Here is a 13,140-nt window from a genome sequence, read left to right on the forward strand (position 1 = left end):
CTAGTACTATGCTTGGCATCCTGTAGGTATGCTCAAAAAGATCTGAGTATTTGATACTGAATTATGACATACTAGGTAAACTCATAAGTAATTGAAAAATATTAATCTCACATGCACTGATGAATCGATCTATATAAACTAGAGAGAAGTCTCAGTTAGAATCACCCCAGGCATTTTCACTCTAATTGAGTAAATTTTTAATCTTGGAAAGAAGTGTTGCCTTATCTTCTGCCAGTGTGTCATAATGTATTAAATTGGTACAGTGTCATTTTTTATTCTGATTTGCAACTGAGCTCATCATTTTGTTTGCATGGTATTCAGCCTCATCAACTGGATTTAATAACATTTCTTAAAGGTTCAGGCTCTATCTACCTCCTCTCTCCTCACACCATTAATGTCACTGTTATACCCTCAGTGAGTATGCAGTGGGCCCTTTTGCGGTGACCCTTTGGTTTTTGTGGGTTCCCTCCCTCTTAGCCGATTCTTCTGCTGGCCTCCAAGCCTCTATGGCAGGTCTTTTCTCAATTTGAGAATTAGTAGGGGATCAACAGAAGCTATTGTTTGTTGCTTCTCATTTCATCCATTAGAATAAACTGACTTTTTTTCTTGGACAACACCCATATACTTAAGACACCCACATATTTGAAGTAAATCACTGTAAATAGGCGATCAGCAGAAAACAACAGCCTGTAGAACACATTACCAAGGAGCAGCAGGCAGCCAAGTTTTTCATAACTGGGCTACTAGCCCACCAATTTAAAGCTTTCATCTGAACACACTTTCAGCACACAGAAGTCTGTTTTTCTGCACAACATAAATGGAACGGGACAACACACTACTGCTCTAAGTTATATTAAATTGATATTTTAAAACACAATTCTGGCTTTGAGTTGGTAAACATGCTTGGGAAAAATGCATATCACCCCTCCCCCATAAATTAATGATGCTAACAATAAGAGAATATATGTAAATACACATGAAAAGGGATCTTTTTTATAAATAGCTTCCACTACCATCATCATCCCCACCCCCTCACCTCTTAGCATAAGGTTAACTTACAACTAATTGGCTCTGGAGGTATCAGAATTCATCCTTACATAATGCCATTGTATGTTTCCTCTTGGTTAGTCTCTACTAACACTCTCTGCCGAAAAAAGGGCAAACAACTACATTTAGCTTCATTTGAATGCTGGAAAGAGCCTTTTTAAATTTTGATATTTTCAGTTCCAAACTGAAACTAAGCATTTTCCAAAGAAAGTGAAGTTGCTCAGTCGTGTCCGACTCTTTGCGACCCCATGGACTGTAGCCCACCAGGCTCCTCTGTCCATGGGATTCTCCAGGCAAGAATACTGGAGTGGGTTGCCATTTCCTTCTCCAGGGGACCTTCCCGACCCAGGGACCAAACCCAGGTCTCCTGCAATGCAGACAGATGCTTTAACCTCTGAGCCACCAGGGAAGCCCAAAGCATTTTCCAGGGTGGGGAAAAAGTATCCTGGAGGTGAGTTATTGAGAGTGTTCTATTCTACTAATGATAATTCTATCACAGAGCAATGAATGTGAGCTTATAATCATAAAAATACCTGATGATGCCTTTTTATCCAAATATCCCAGAAAATTAAAGGAAATTAAAACTCCATCCATTTGCATGTTACCTCCAATAGAGAACAAAATAAACAAGAAGGCAGAAAATTGTTTAAGGACGTTTCTGAGTGATTCATAGTATTAAACTCATCGACAAGATTATTCCTGATTCCTTCTCGCCAAGTCTAACCAAACAGGCCCTTCTTGACCAAAAACGTACAGGAGACCTAAAACCTATATTCTGATTTTAGTCATCTCAGTATGTCCGTTGTGCTACTTAAGAAAAATCCTTTGTAAATTTTCCTTCCTTCATGCCTTTTCCTTCCTTCATACCTCTCTTTTTCTGTCTCTTTGCTCTTAAAATTTAAAAACCTTCTTCTGAGATATACCTTCACTGAGCTTTACATATCAAACTTTGGGAGATTTCAAAGAAGCAGTTAGCCATGCCCTTCCCTGCTCCTGTGCACAAGTAAAGTCTCTCTGCTGCTGCTGCTGCTGCTAAGTCGCTTCAGTCGTGTCCGACTCTGTGCAACCCCATAGACAGAGCCCACCAGGCTCCCCCGTCCCTGGGAGTCTCCGGCAAGAACACTGGAGTGGGTTACCATTTCCTTCTCCAATGCATGAAAGTGAAAAGTGAAAGTGAAGTCGCTCAGTCGTGTCCAACTCTTTGCGACCCCATGGACTGTAGCCTACCAGGCTCCTCCCTCCATGGGATTTTCCAGGCAAGAGTACTGGAGTGGGTTGCCATTGCCTTCTCCTAAATTAATGCAAAGACCTACTTTGTGGGCGAGCAGAAAGAGTAACATCATAAATTGCAACTTACCATGATGGTCAGGGAGTGAGGTGGCCCTGGCCTTGGTCCCAAGATACTTGCTTTTTGTCTTGTTTCCAGTCCCTTGATCCACAGAAAAGAGGCAACTGTAGCTCCAGGAGACTTGTAAAAACACCAAGACCTGAAAAAGCACCAGGAGTTACTTTACCTAAAGAAGGGCTTTGAAGATTTCAGAGCGAATCGGAAACCTCTTTCAGCCTCATTGAGACCAGGTAATCCCTTCTTCACTTCTCTAGGCCCTTGCTCCTTAAAATGATTCCAGCATTATGAACATCACCTATAAACTTGTTAGAACTGGCCCAACCTCTGACCTCTAAAACAGAAACTGCACTTTAACGAGATCCCCAGGTGGTCCATATTCACATTAAAGTTGGAGCAGCCCTAGTCTCAAACTGCCTTCAGCTTCTGACTACATAATTTGGCAAAATGGTCCTTAAACCAGAAGATATTTGAAGAAGTTCTCAGCTCTGAGATATGTGGGCTGTATACATTCAAGCCTTGTGCTGTGCTCAGTCACTCATGTCTGACTTTTTGCTACCCCATGGACTGTAGCCCACCAGGCCCCCCTGTCCATGGGATTTCCCAGGTAAGAATACTAGAATGAGTTTCCATTTCCTTGACAAGGGGATCTTCCCAACTCAGGTATCGAACTCACGTCTCTGTGGCTCCTGCATTGGCAGGCAGATTCTTTAACACTGTGCTACCTGGGAACATTGTGGCAAAGCTCCATGATGCTTAAAAGACTTTTGGTTTTTCAATTCTAGACAGAGATTTTTATTTTCCTTTTCTTTTTTACTTTTTTTTCCTTTTGACAAAATGTCCCCTTTATTGCTTATAAAGATTTTAGCCAGTGAAGTTGAGGTGTGTGGGCCAAATGGGCTTGTTAACTCTCCCTGGCCGTGCTTCTAACTCCCTTCTCTTCAATTCTGACTTTTGGACAGTAGCTTTAAAAAAAATTTTCAGAGCAGACACACCAAAGAACACAGTCTCACATGAGGGAAGGAAACAAGACAGAATACCCAGTGTTCATGGGTGTCTAACCAATTATTTTCATCTATTTAAAAAAACATGGAGTAAAAGTTAGATTTTCAACCAGTGGGGAGAATTGGGTGTGGGCCGTGAGATTGGAGTGTTACCCTGGGAAAGTCCTTCCAATTGAGCTTCCTGATGTCTTTTTGAATATCTTCCAACTTAAAAAAAAAATCATTTGTAAATCTGTATTTTTGAATGTACAAAATTCCAGTTGCTGCCAGAACCTATTAAGCACTGTAAAATCATTCTTAGAAATGTGTTAGGCTCACACACACACACACTCTAAGTTTCATGGAGTTTAAATCATCTCTAAAAAGGACAAAATGCATATTTTTATAACTAAATAGGTAATTAATAAATGTTTCTTGAACTACTGTAACAAAAGAGGAACTTAAAAGATGTTAGTATATCCTTGTATAGAGGTTTAGGATACGGAGTTACAGATTGTGTTGGGAAGGTCTTAAGAATGAAGTTCGAACACTAGGAATCACTATGATTTCTAAACATCTATTGATAAGTTGGGCCTTTATCTTGTGAATCAAAAGAATGATGGATTGGGGGTGCAGACATTTTAATTCCTGTACCGCCTTTGTGTCTCACTGACTGACCTCATCATGTCAGCTGTTTTCCCATCTATATCTAAAGAAGGTGAACTAGCTTAAAAGACCTTTCACATCCCAACCAGATTTAAAATTCTGTTTCCAGGGCTTCCCTTGTGGTTCAGAAGTGAAGAATCTACCTACCAATGCAGAAGATGCAGGTTCGCTCCCTGAGCCAGGAAGATCCCATATGTCATGGAGCAACTAAGCCCATGCGCCATAACTAATGAGCTGTGCTCAAGAGCCTGGGAACCACAAGTATGGAGCCCACATGCTGCAGCTGCTGAAGCTCAAGCACCATAGAGCCCATGCAGCACTGCAATAGAAGCCGCCACAATGAGAAGCCTATGCCTCAGAACTAGAGAGCAGCCTCCTATCACCACAACTAGAGAAAGCCTGAGCAGCAATGAAGACCACAGCCAAAAATAAAATATATATATATATATATTTTTTTTAAAACATTCTTTTTCCACTGGCTTAGAAGTCATAAATACTATTAGCTGTGTTATACATAAAAGAGTGATTATTCTGATTAGTAAGTTCCTTTTGGTTACCTCGTTAATTTGCTTTGAATTTTTGAGAACTGGAAACTGCCACAAAGCTAGCATTATAGAAGGAAACATTTAGATGAGGGCTTCATCTTATGAAAAATTCCATGGAAGTTTTAAAAAATTACCCAAGAACTTTTCATTAAGACTGCAATAAGTGCTACGTGTTTTTTTTTTTAAGTGGATTCCACTGTAAATAAGTTAGGAAACAGTGGGTTAAAGAAGTGAAAAAGAGCTATCTTTATGCAATGCTAATTAGGGGTTTAGCATGTTAATGAGAACTGAGAATCTACAAGAACCGAGGTTTGATACAGTTGCAAAATTGCTCAAATTTATTTGGCCATGGAATAATTTTGGGGTGAAATATTCCAATATTCCACTAGTGTTCTAAGAGAAGTGCTGAACTCAAAGTGGCAATTGGACCCTTAAATACACACACATATACACAGACACACACACACATACAAATAGTGTTTTTTTGGGTGGGAACCTAATTTAAAAAATGAGGAAAAGCTATCATAATTTAAATCCACTTATGCCTGGAGAAGATTTCTTAACCATGTCAGAAAAACTGACCTTTCAGTACAGGCAGAAAAGGATTACCATGGGGAATTTCTTACCTACATAAAGGGACATACTGCAGAGGATTTATCCCTAGTGGCTAAACCAACACTGTCCCAATACATAACAAGGATGACCTGCAGATTTGAGACCATAACAGTGGAGATATTTTTAGATATACTTCAATACTTGAATTAAACGCAAAACATAGCTGACTATATAGACGTGTTGAAAGCTCAGCATTTATACTCAAGAAAGCAAATTGCAGCATTCTGCACCAGCATCAAATTCTAAACGCTTTTCACCTAGATATCCTTCTGCAGTTCAGCTTAAAATGGTATCAAATTAAACGTTACATCTTCCCAAATAAAGGTGAACACATACAAAGACAAGAATGCTAAAGAGATTATCAGAAATCCATGATGACCCTAGGCCAAATATACCCAAATGTTTATATCTCACACATATATTTAGATAAACAAATATTTATGTCCTCCTAAACATTTATGTACTCTTTTACAAGGTGAAGAATGTGTTTACAAGAAAACCTTCTGAAGTGGAATTGTATGTTTTGATCCTTGCAGGGTAAAGAAAATAAAATTTTTTAAATTAAAATGTTGCCTTAAGGCCCTAAAGACAGCCATATGCTTTTGCATACATTTTCACAACTCAGCAGCTGCTCACTGAACCTCTTCCATTTCAAGTTTTTCCTGTTGACCACTCTTTTCTGCTAGGCTTCTGTGACTGCCGGATGGAAATATTTATGAAAACACTGGGGCAGCCAGGATCGTCCAAGTGTTTTCAAAATGTTTGCTTGGCAAAGAGTTGCTGGCAGGCAAAATGTGCTCCTACAAGGGTTTCAGTAAGTGTTTATGCCTCCTCAGTGTATTCCATTTGTAAATGTGGGCAGAGACCTAAACTGTGATCTCTATAAGCTTTAAATGAAGAAGCTGAAATTCACTTTGCCTTAGAGAGCCTTCACACCTGCCAATCCTACCCCTTGCAAATCATTTTAATTGATTCACAGGCAGGCTCCTTTTTAAACCACTTCTATAATCACAGACACAAACTGAGAAACTTGAGGCTCCCCATGATCCCCCGAAAAAATTCTGTGACTTTGTTTCAAAAGACTCATTTCTTGAATGCTTGACTTAAAACTTTTAAGAATTTGTGCTAAGAACGACAATGAGATGGTTGGGGAGGTGTGGGAATTTTCAAACAAGAGGAAAAGACAGAGAAGAACTAGAGAGGATGATGCATTCAAGGAACTGTAGTAATATGGTGAACACTGGTTATCAGATAGGCAAGGCAGGGGATTAGTCTGGAGAAGGAGCCAAGACTCACATCATAAATAACTTCCTAAATCATATTCAGGAATTTTCAGAATCACTGAAGTCATTTAAGTAGCTCCATGGTATGATTTGATTTTTATGTTTAAAAGGCCATTTGCTTCAAAATGAAAACTGAAGCAACTTTGAACTAGAATCTAATAGGAAGGGATTAGAAAGCTGAAGCAAAGAGTGATGATGTTATACAAATAGGATCACACAGCATGCAACTTTTGAAACTAGCCTTTTACTTAGCTTAGTGATTGTCAGATTCACCTAAGTTCTTTGTACCAGTCATTCAATCCTTTTTCTTACAGAGTAGTATTCACTGTATGGATGTACCATAATTTGCTTCTGAATTTACCCACAAAAGGGCATTTGGGTTGCCTCCAGTTTTTTGACATTATGGATAGAGCTGCTTTCAACATTCATGCACAGATGGGACTATTTTGTTTTCTGATTATGGTGGTGGTTACACAAATCTATATATAGTTTAAAATTTGTAGAACTATAGATCATAAGTGTCTGTGTTAATTTACATATAAAATTGTCAAAATTTTTTTAAAAAAGGATAATGAACTGAACTAAGAAAGTGGGAGTGAGTGAGCTTCACCCGTTCATTCATCATTTGCTTTTTGGATTTGACAAGATCTTAAGAAAAACAACACTAAATCACAAACAAATGAAAACTAAGCCAGACAGAAAAAACAGGCCCTTCAATAAGGAGTGCTAGGAAAGCTGGACAGCTATTTCTATACAAAAATAAACTCAAAAATGGTTTAAAGACCTAAATATAAGACATGACCCATTCCAGTCCATTTTAGTTTGCTGATTCCTAGAATGTCAACGTTCACTCTTGCCATCTCCTGTTTGACCACTTCCAATTTACTTTGATTCATGGACCTAACATTCTAGGTTCCTATGCAATATTGCTCTTTACAGCATCGGACCTTGCTTCTATCACCAGTCACATCCACAACTGGGTATTGTTTTTGATTTGGCTCCACCTCTTCATTCTTTCTGGAGTTATCACTCCACTGATCTCCAGTAGCATATTGGGTACCTACCGACCTGGGGAGTTCCTCTTTCAGGATCCTATTATTTTACCTTTTCATACTGTTCATGGGGTTCTCAAGGCAAGAATACTGAAGTGGTTTGCCATTCCCTTCTCCAGTGGACCACATTCTGTCAGAATTGGTCTACTATATCTGGTCCATTATATCTACTACTGCGGGCAGGAATACTTTAGATGAAATGGAGTAGCCATCATGGTCAAAGAGTCTGAAATGCAGTACCTGGATGCAATCTCAAAAACGACAGAATGATCTCTGTTCGTTTCCAAGGCAAACCATTCAATATCTCGGTAATCCAGTCTATGCCCCAACCAGTAACGCTGAAGAAGCTGAAGTTGAATGGTTCTATGAAGACCTACAAGACCTTTTAGAACTAACACCCAAAAAAGATGTCCTTTTCATTATGGGGCAATGGAATGCAAAAGTAAGAAGTCAAGAAACACCTGGAATAACAGGCAAATTTGGCCTTGGAATATGGAATGAAGCAGGGCAAAGGCTAATAGAGTTTTGCCAAGAGAACGAATTGGTCATAGCAAACACACTCTTCCAACAACACAAGAGAAGACTCTACACATGGACATCACCAGATGGTCAACACCAAAATCAGATTGATTACATTCTTTGCAGCCAAAGACAGAGAAGCTCTATACTGTCAGCAAAAACAAGACTGGGAGCTGACTGTGGCTCAGATCATGAACACCTTATTGCCAAATTCAGACTTAAATTGAAGAAAGTAGGAAAAACCACTAGACCATTCAGGTATGACCTAAATCAAATCCCTTGTGGTTATACAGTGGAAGTGAGAAATAGATTAACAGACTAGATCTGATAGATAGAGTGCCTGATGAACTATGGAATGAGGTTTGTGACATTGTACAGGAGACAGGGATCAAGACCATCCCCATGGAAAAGAAATGCAAAAAAGCAAAATGGCTGTCTGGAGAGGCCTTACAAATAGCTATGAAAAGAAGAGAAGTGAAAAGCAAAGGAGAAAAGGAAAGATATAAGCATCTGAATGCAGAGTTCCAAAGAATAGCAAGAAGAGATAAGAAAGCCTTCTTCAGCGATCAATGCAAAGAAATAGAGGAAAACAAAAGAATGAGAAAGACTACAGATCTCTTCAAGAAAATTAGACATAACAAGGGAACATTTCATGCAAAGATGGGCTCGATAATGGACAGAAATGGTATGGACCTAACAGAAGCAAAAGATATTAAGAAGAGGTGGCAAAAATACTCAGAAGAACTGTACAAAAAAGATCTTCACGACCGAGATAATCATGATGGTGTGATCACTGACCTAAAGCCAGACATCCTGGAATGTGAAGTCAAGTGGGCCTTAGAAAGCATCACTATGAACAAAGCTAGTGGAGGTGATGGAATTCCAGTTGAGCTATTTTAAATCCTGAAAGATGATGCTGTGAAAGTGCTGCACTCAATATGCCACAAAATTTGGAAAACTTAGCAATGGCCCAGGACTGGAAAAGGTCAGTTTTCATTCCAATCCCAAAGAAAGGCAATGCCAAAGAATGCTCAAACTACCGCACAATTGCACTCATCGCACACGCTAGTAAAGTAATGCTCAAAATTCTCCAAGCCAGGCTACAGCAATACGTGAACCATGAACTTCTATATGTTCAAGCTGGTTTTAGAAAAGGCAGAGGAACCAGAGATCAAATTGCCAACATCTGCTGGATCATCAAAAAAGAAAGAGAATTCCAGAAAAACTTCTGTTTCTGCTTTATTGACTATGCCAAAGCCTTTGACTGTGTGGATCACAATAAACTGTGGAAAATTCTGAAAATACTAGACCACCTGACTTGCCTCTTGAGAAACCTATATGCAGGTCAGGAAGCAACAGTTAGAACTGGACATGGAACAACAGACTGGTTCCAAATAGGAAAGGAGTACGTCAAGGCTGTATATTGTCACCCTGTTTATTTAACTTATATGCAGAGTACATCATGAGAAATGCTGGGCTGGAAGAAGCACAAGCTGGAATCAAGATTTCCGGGAGAAATATCAATAACCTCACATATGCAGATGACACCACCCTTATGGCAGAAAATGAAGAGGAACTAAAAAGCCTCTTGATGAAAGTGAAAGTGGAGAGTGAAAAAGTTGGCTTAAAGTTCAACATTCAGAAAATGAAGATCATGGCATCTGGTCCCATCACTTCATGGGAAATAGATGGGGAAACAGTGGAAACAGTGTCAGACTTTATTTTTTTGGGCTCCAAAATCACTGCAGATGGTGACTGCAGCCATGAAATTAAAAGACGCTTACTCCTTGGAAGGAAAGTTATGACCAACCTAGATAGCATATTGAAAAGCAGAGACATTATTTTGCCAACAAAGGTCTGCCTAGTCAAGGCTATGGTTTTCCCAGTAGTCATGTATGGATGTGAGAGTTGGACTGTGAAAAAAGCTGAGCACCAAAGAAATGATGCTTTTGAACTCTGGTGTTGGAGAAGACCCTTGAGAGACTCTTGGACTGCAAGGAGATCCAACCAGTCCATCCTAAAGGAGATCAGCCCTGGGTGTTCTTTGGAAGGAATGATGCTAAAGTTGAAACTCCAGGACTTTGGCCACCTCATGCGAAGAGTTGACTCATTGGAAAAGATTCTGATGCTGGGAGGGATTGGGGGCAGGAGGACAAGGGGACAACAGAGGATGAGATGGCTGGATGGCATCACCGGCTCTATGGATGTGAGTTTGAGTGAACTCCAGGAGTTGGTGATGGACAGGGAGGCCTGGCGTGCTGCGATTCATGGGCTCGCAAAGAGTCGGACATGACTGAGTGACCGAACTGAACTGAACTGATAAGATATGACACCATAAAAGTCCTAGAAGAAAACATAGGCAGCACATTCACTGATATAAATCATAAGAACTCTTTCTTAGATCAATCTCCCGAGACAAAGGAAAAAAAAGCAAAACTAAACAAGTGGGGCCCTAATCAAATTTATAAGCTTTTGTGCAGCAAAGGAAACCTTATTCAAAATGAAAAGACAACCTAAGGAATGTGAGAAAATATCTGCAAATGATGTGACTGACAAGGGTTTTATTTCCAAAATACACAAACAGCTCATATAGGTCAATATAAAAATAATCAAAAAATGGGCAGAAGACCCAAACAGATATTTCTCCAAAGAAGACATCCAGATGGCCAACAGGAACAGTAAAAGATATTCCATGTTGCTAATATTAGAGAAATCTGAACCAAGTCTAAAATAAGGTATCACTTCGTGCAGGTCAGAATGGTCATCATTAAAAACTCTACAAACAAATAAATGCTGGAAATGGTGTGAAAAAAAGAGGACCTTCCTACACTGTTGGTAGGTAGGAGTATATATTGGTGCAGCCACTATGGAAAACTATGCATTTTCTTAAGGTACAAAAATTAGAGCTACCATATGACTCAGCAATCCCACTCTTGGGCATATAACTGGAAAAGACAAAAATTCTAATTTGAAAGGATACATGCACCCCACTGTTCATAGCAGCACTATTTACAATAGCTGAGACTTGGAAATAACCCAGACTTGGAAATAACCCAGTTCAGTTCAGTTCAGTCGCTCAGTCGTGTCCGACTCCTTGCGATCCCATAAATTGCAGCACGCCAGGCCTCCCTGTCCATCACCAACTCCTGGAGTTCACTCAAACTCATGTCCATCAAGTCAGTGATGCCATCCAGCCATCTCATCCTCTGTCGTCCCCTTGTCCTCCTGCCTCCAATCCCTCCCAGCATCAGAGTCTTTTCCAATGAGTCAACTCTTCGCATGAGGTGGCCAAAGTCCTGGAGTTTCAGCTTTAGCATCATTCCTTCCAAAGAACACCCAGGGCTGATCTCCTTTAGGATGGACTGGTTGGATCTCCTTGCAGTCCAAGGGACTCTCAAGGGTCTTTTTCAATACCACAGGGAAATAGATGGGGAAACAGTGGAATCAGTGGCAGACTTTATTTTGGGGGGCTCCAAAATCACTGCAGACGGTGATTGCAGCCATGAAATTAAAAGATGCTTACTCCTTGGAAGGAAAGTTATGACCAGCCTAGATAGCATATTCAAAAGCAGAGATATTACTTTGCCAACAAAGGTCCGTCTAGTCAATGCTATGGTTTTTCCAGTAGTCATGTATGGATGTGAGAGTTGGGACTGTGAAGAAAGCTGAGCACTGAAGAATTGATGCTTTTGAAACCCAAGTGCCCATCAATAGACGACTAGCTTAAGAATATGTGAGATATATATATATATATATACACACACACACACACACACACATATACAATGAAATATTACTCAGCCATTAAAAAGATTGAAATATTGCCATTTATATCAACATGGATGAACCTAGAGAATATTAGTGAATTACGTCAGACAAAGACAAATATTGTATATCAATAGTATTGCTTATACATGGAATCAAAAAATAATACAAATGAATATAAATATACAACAGAAACATTCTCATAGACATAGAGAACATACTTAAGGCTACCAAAGGGGAAAGGGAGGGGGGAGGGATAAATTAGGAGTTTGAGATTAACAGATATACACTACACACAAAACAGACAAGCAACAAGTATTTACTGTATAGTGCAGGGAACTATATTCAACACCTTGTGATAAACTATAATGGAAATAATCTGAAAATATATAACTGAATCACTTTGCTATACACCTGAAAACAACACAATACTGTAAGTCAACTGTGTATGTGTGTGCTTAGACACTCAATTGTGTCCAACTATTTGCCTGGACTATAGCCCACCAGGCTCCTCTGTCCATGGAATTTTCCAGGCAAGAATAGTGGAGTGGGTAGCCATTTCCTTCTCCAGGGGATCTTCCCGACCCAGGGACTAAACCCACATCTCACGTTTCCTGAATTGGCTGCTGCTGCTGCCAAGTCGCTTCAATCGTGTCTGACTCTGTGCAACCCCGTAGACGGCAGCCCACCAGGCTCCCCCGTCCCTGGGATTCTCCAGGCAAGAACACTGGAGTGTGTTGCCATTTCCTTCTCCAATGCATGAAAGTGAAAAGTCAAAGTGAAGTCACTCAGTCATGTCTGACTCTTAGCGACCCCATGGACTGCAGCTTACCAGGCTCCTCCATCCATGGGATTTTCCAGGCAAGAATATTGGAGTGGGTTACCATTGCCTTCCTGCATTGCCAGCTGGATTCTTTACCAGTGAGCCACCTGGGAAGCCCTGTAAGTCAACTACACTTCAGTTAAAAAATGCATAACCCAGATGGCTCTTGGGGAGTTGGTGGTGTTGTCAAGACTTCCTGGGAGGAATATCTTCACAGTTGATCAAGTCACAACTACCACATAAAGCCATTTGGACTTTGGAACCTACATGACACAAACTCAATAACTTCTTTTACTCTAATATGCATCTACATATGTAGCTACACCATTATTTCTTCAAAAAATATAACACCTGGCTAAAGAAATGGAAAGATCTTATGTAGAAAAAGTAGCATGCAACATATGGTTTTTTTAGTCCTCAGCTGAGCCGTGTTAGAAAGAGTTCAAAAAAGTCTTGAAATAACACTTCATTAGTAATTCCACAAGGATGACACTTGC

At 39.9% G+C, this 13,140-nt stretch overlaps 1 long non-coding RNA gene across 13 annotated transcripts in view; it reads right to left on the bottom strand.

Moving 5' to 3' along the window:
- LOC147340006 (uncharacterized) overlaps window positions 1-13,140 on the bottom strand; it is a 384,986-nt gene that overhangs the window by 204,879 nt on the left and 166,967 nt on the right. For all 13 annotated transcript variants that reach the window (XR_015159236.1, XR_015159235.1, XR_015159238.1 and 10 more), the window contains one exon: window positions 2,405-2,534. This is a non-coding gene — a long non-coding RNA (uncharacterized LOC147340006). The remainder of the gene's footprint in view (window positions 1-2,404; window positions 2,535-13,140) is intronic.

Source organism: Bos grunniens, chromosome X (assembly GCF_055505025.1).
Source record: "Bos grunniens cultivar Pamir isolate PY7600 chromosome X, Bosgru_T2T1.0, whole genome shotgun sequence".
NCBI lineage: Eukaryota > Metazoa > Chordata > Mammalia > Artiodactyla > Bovidae > Bos > Bos grunniens.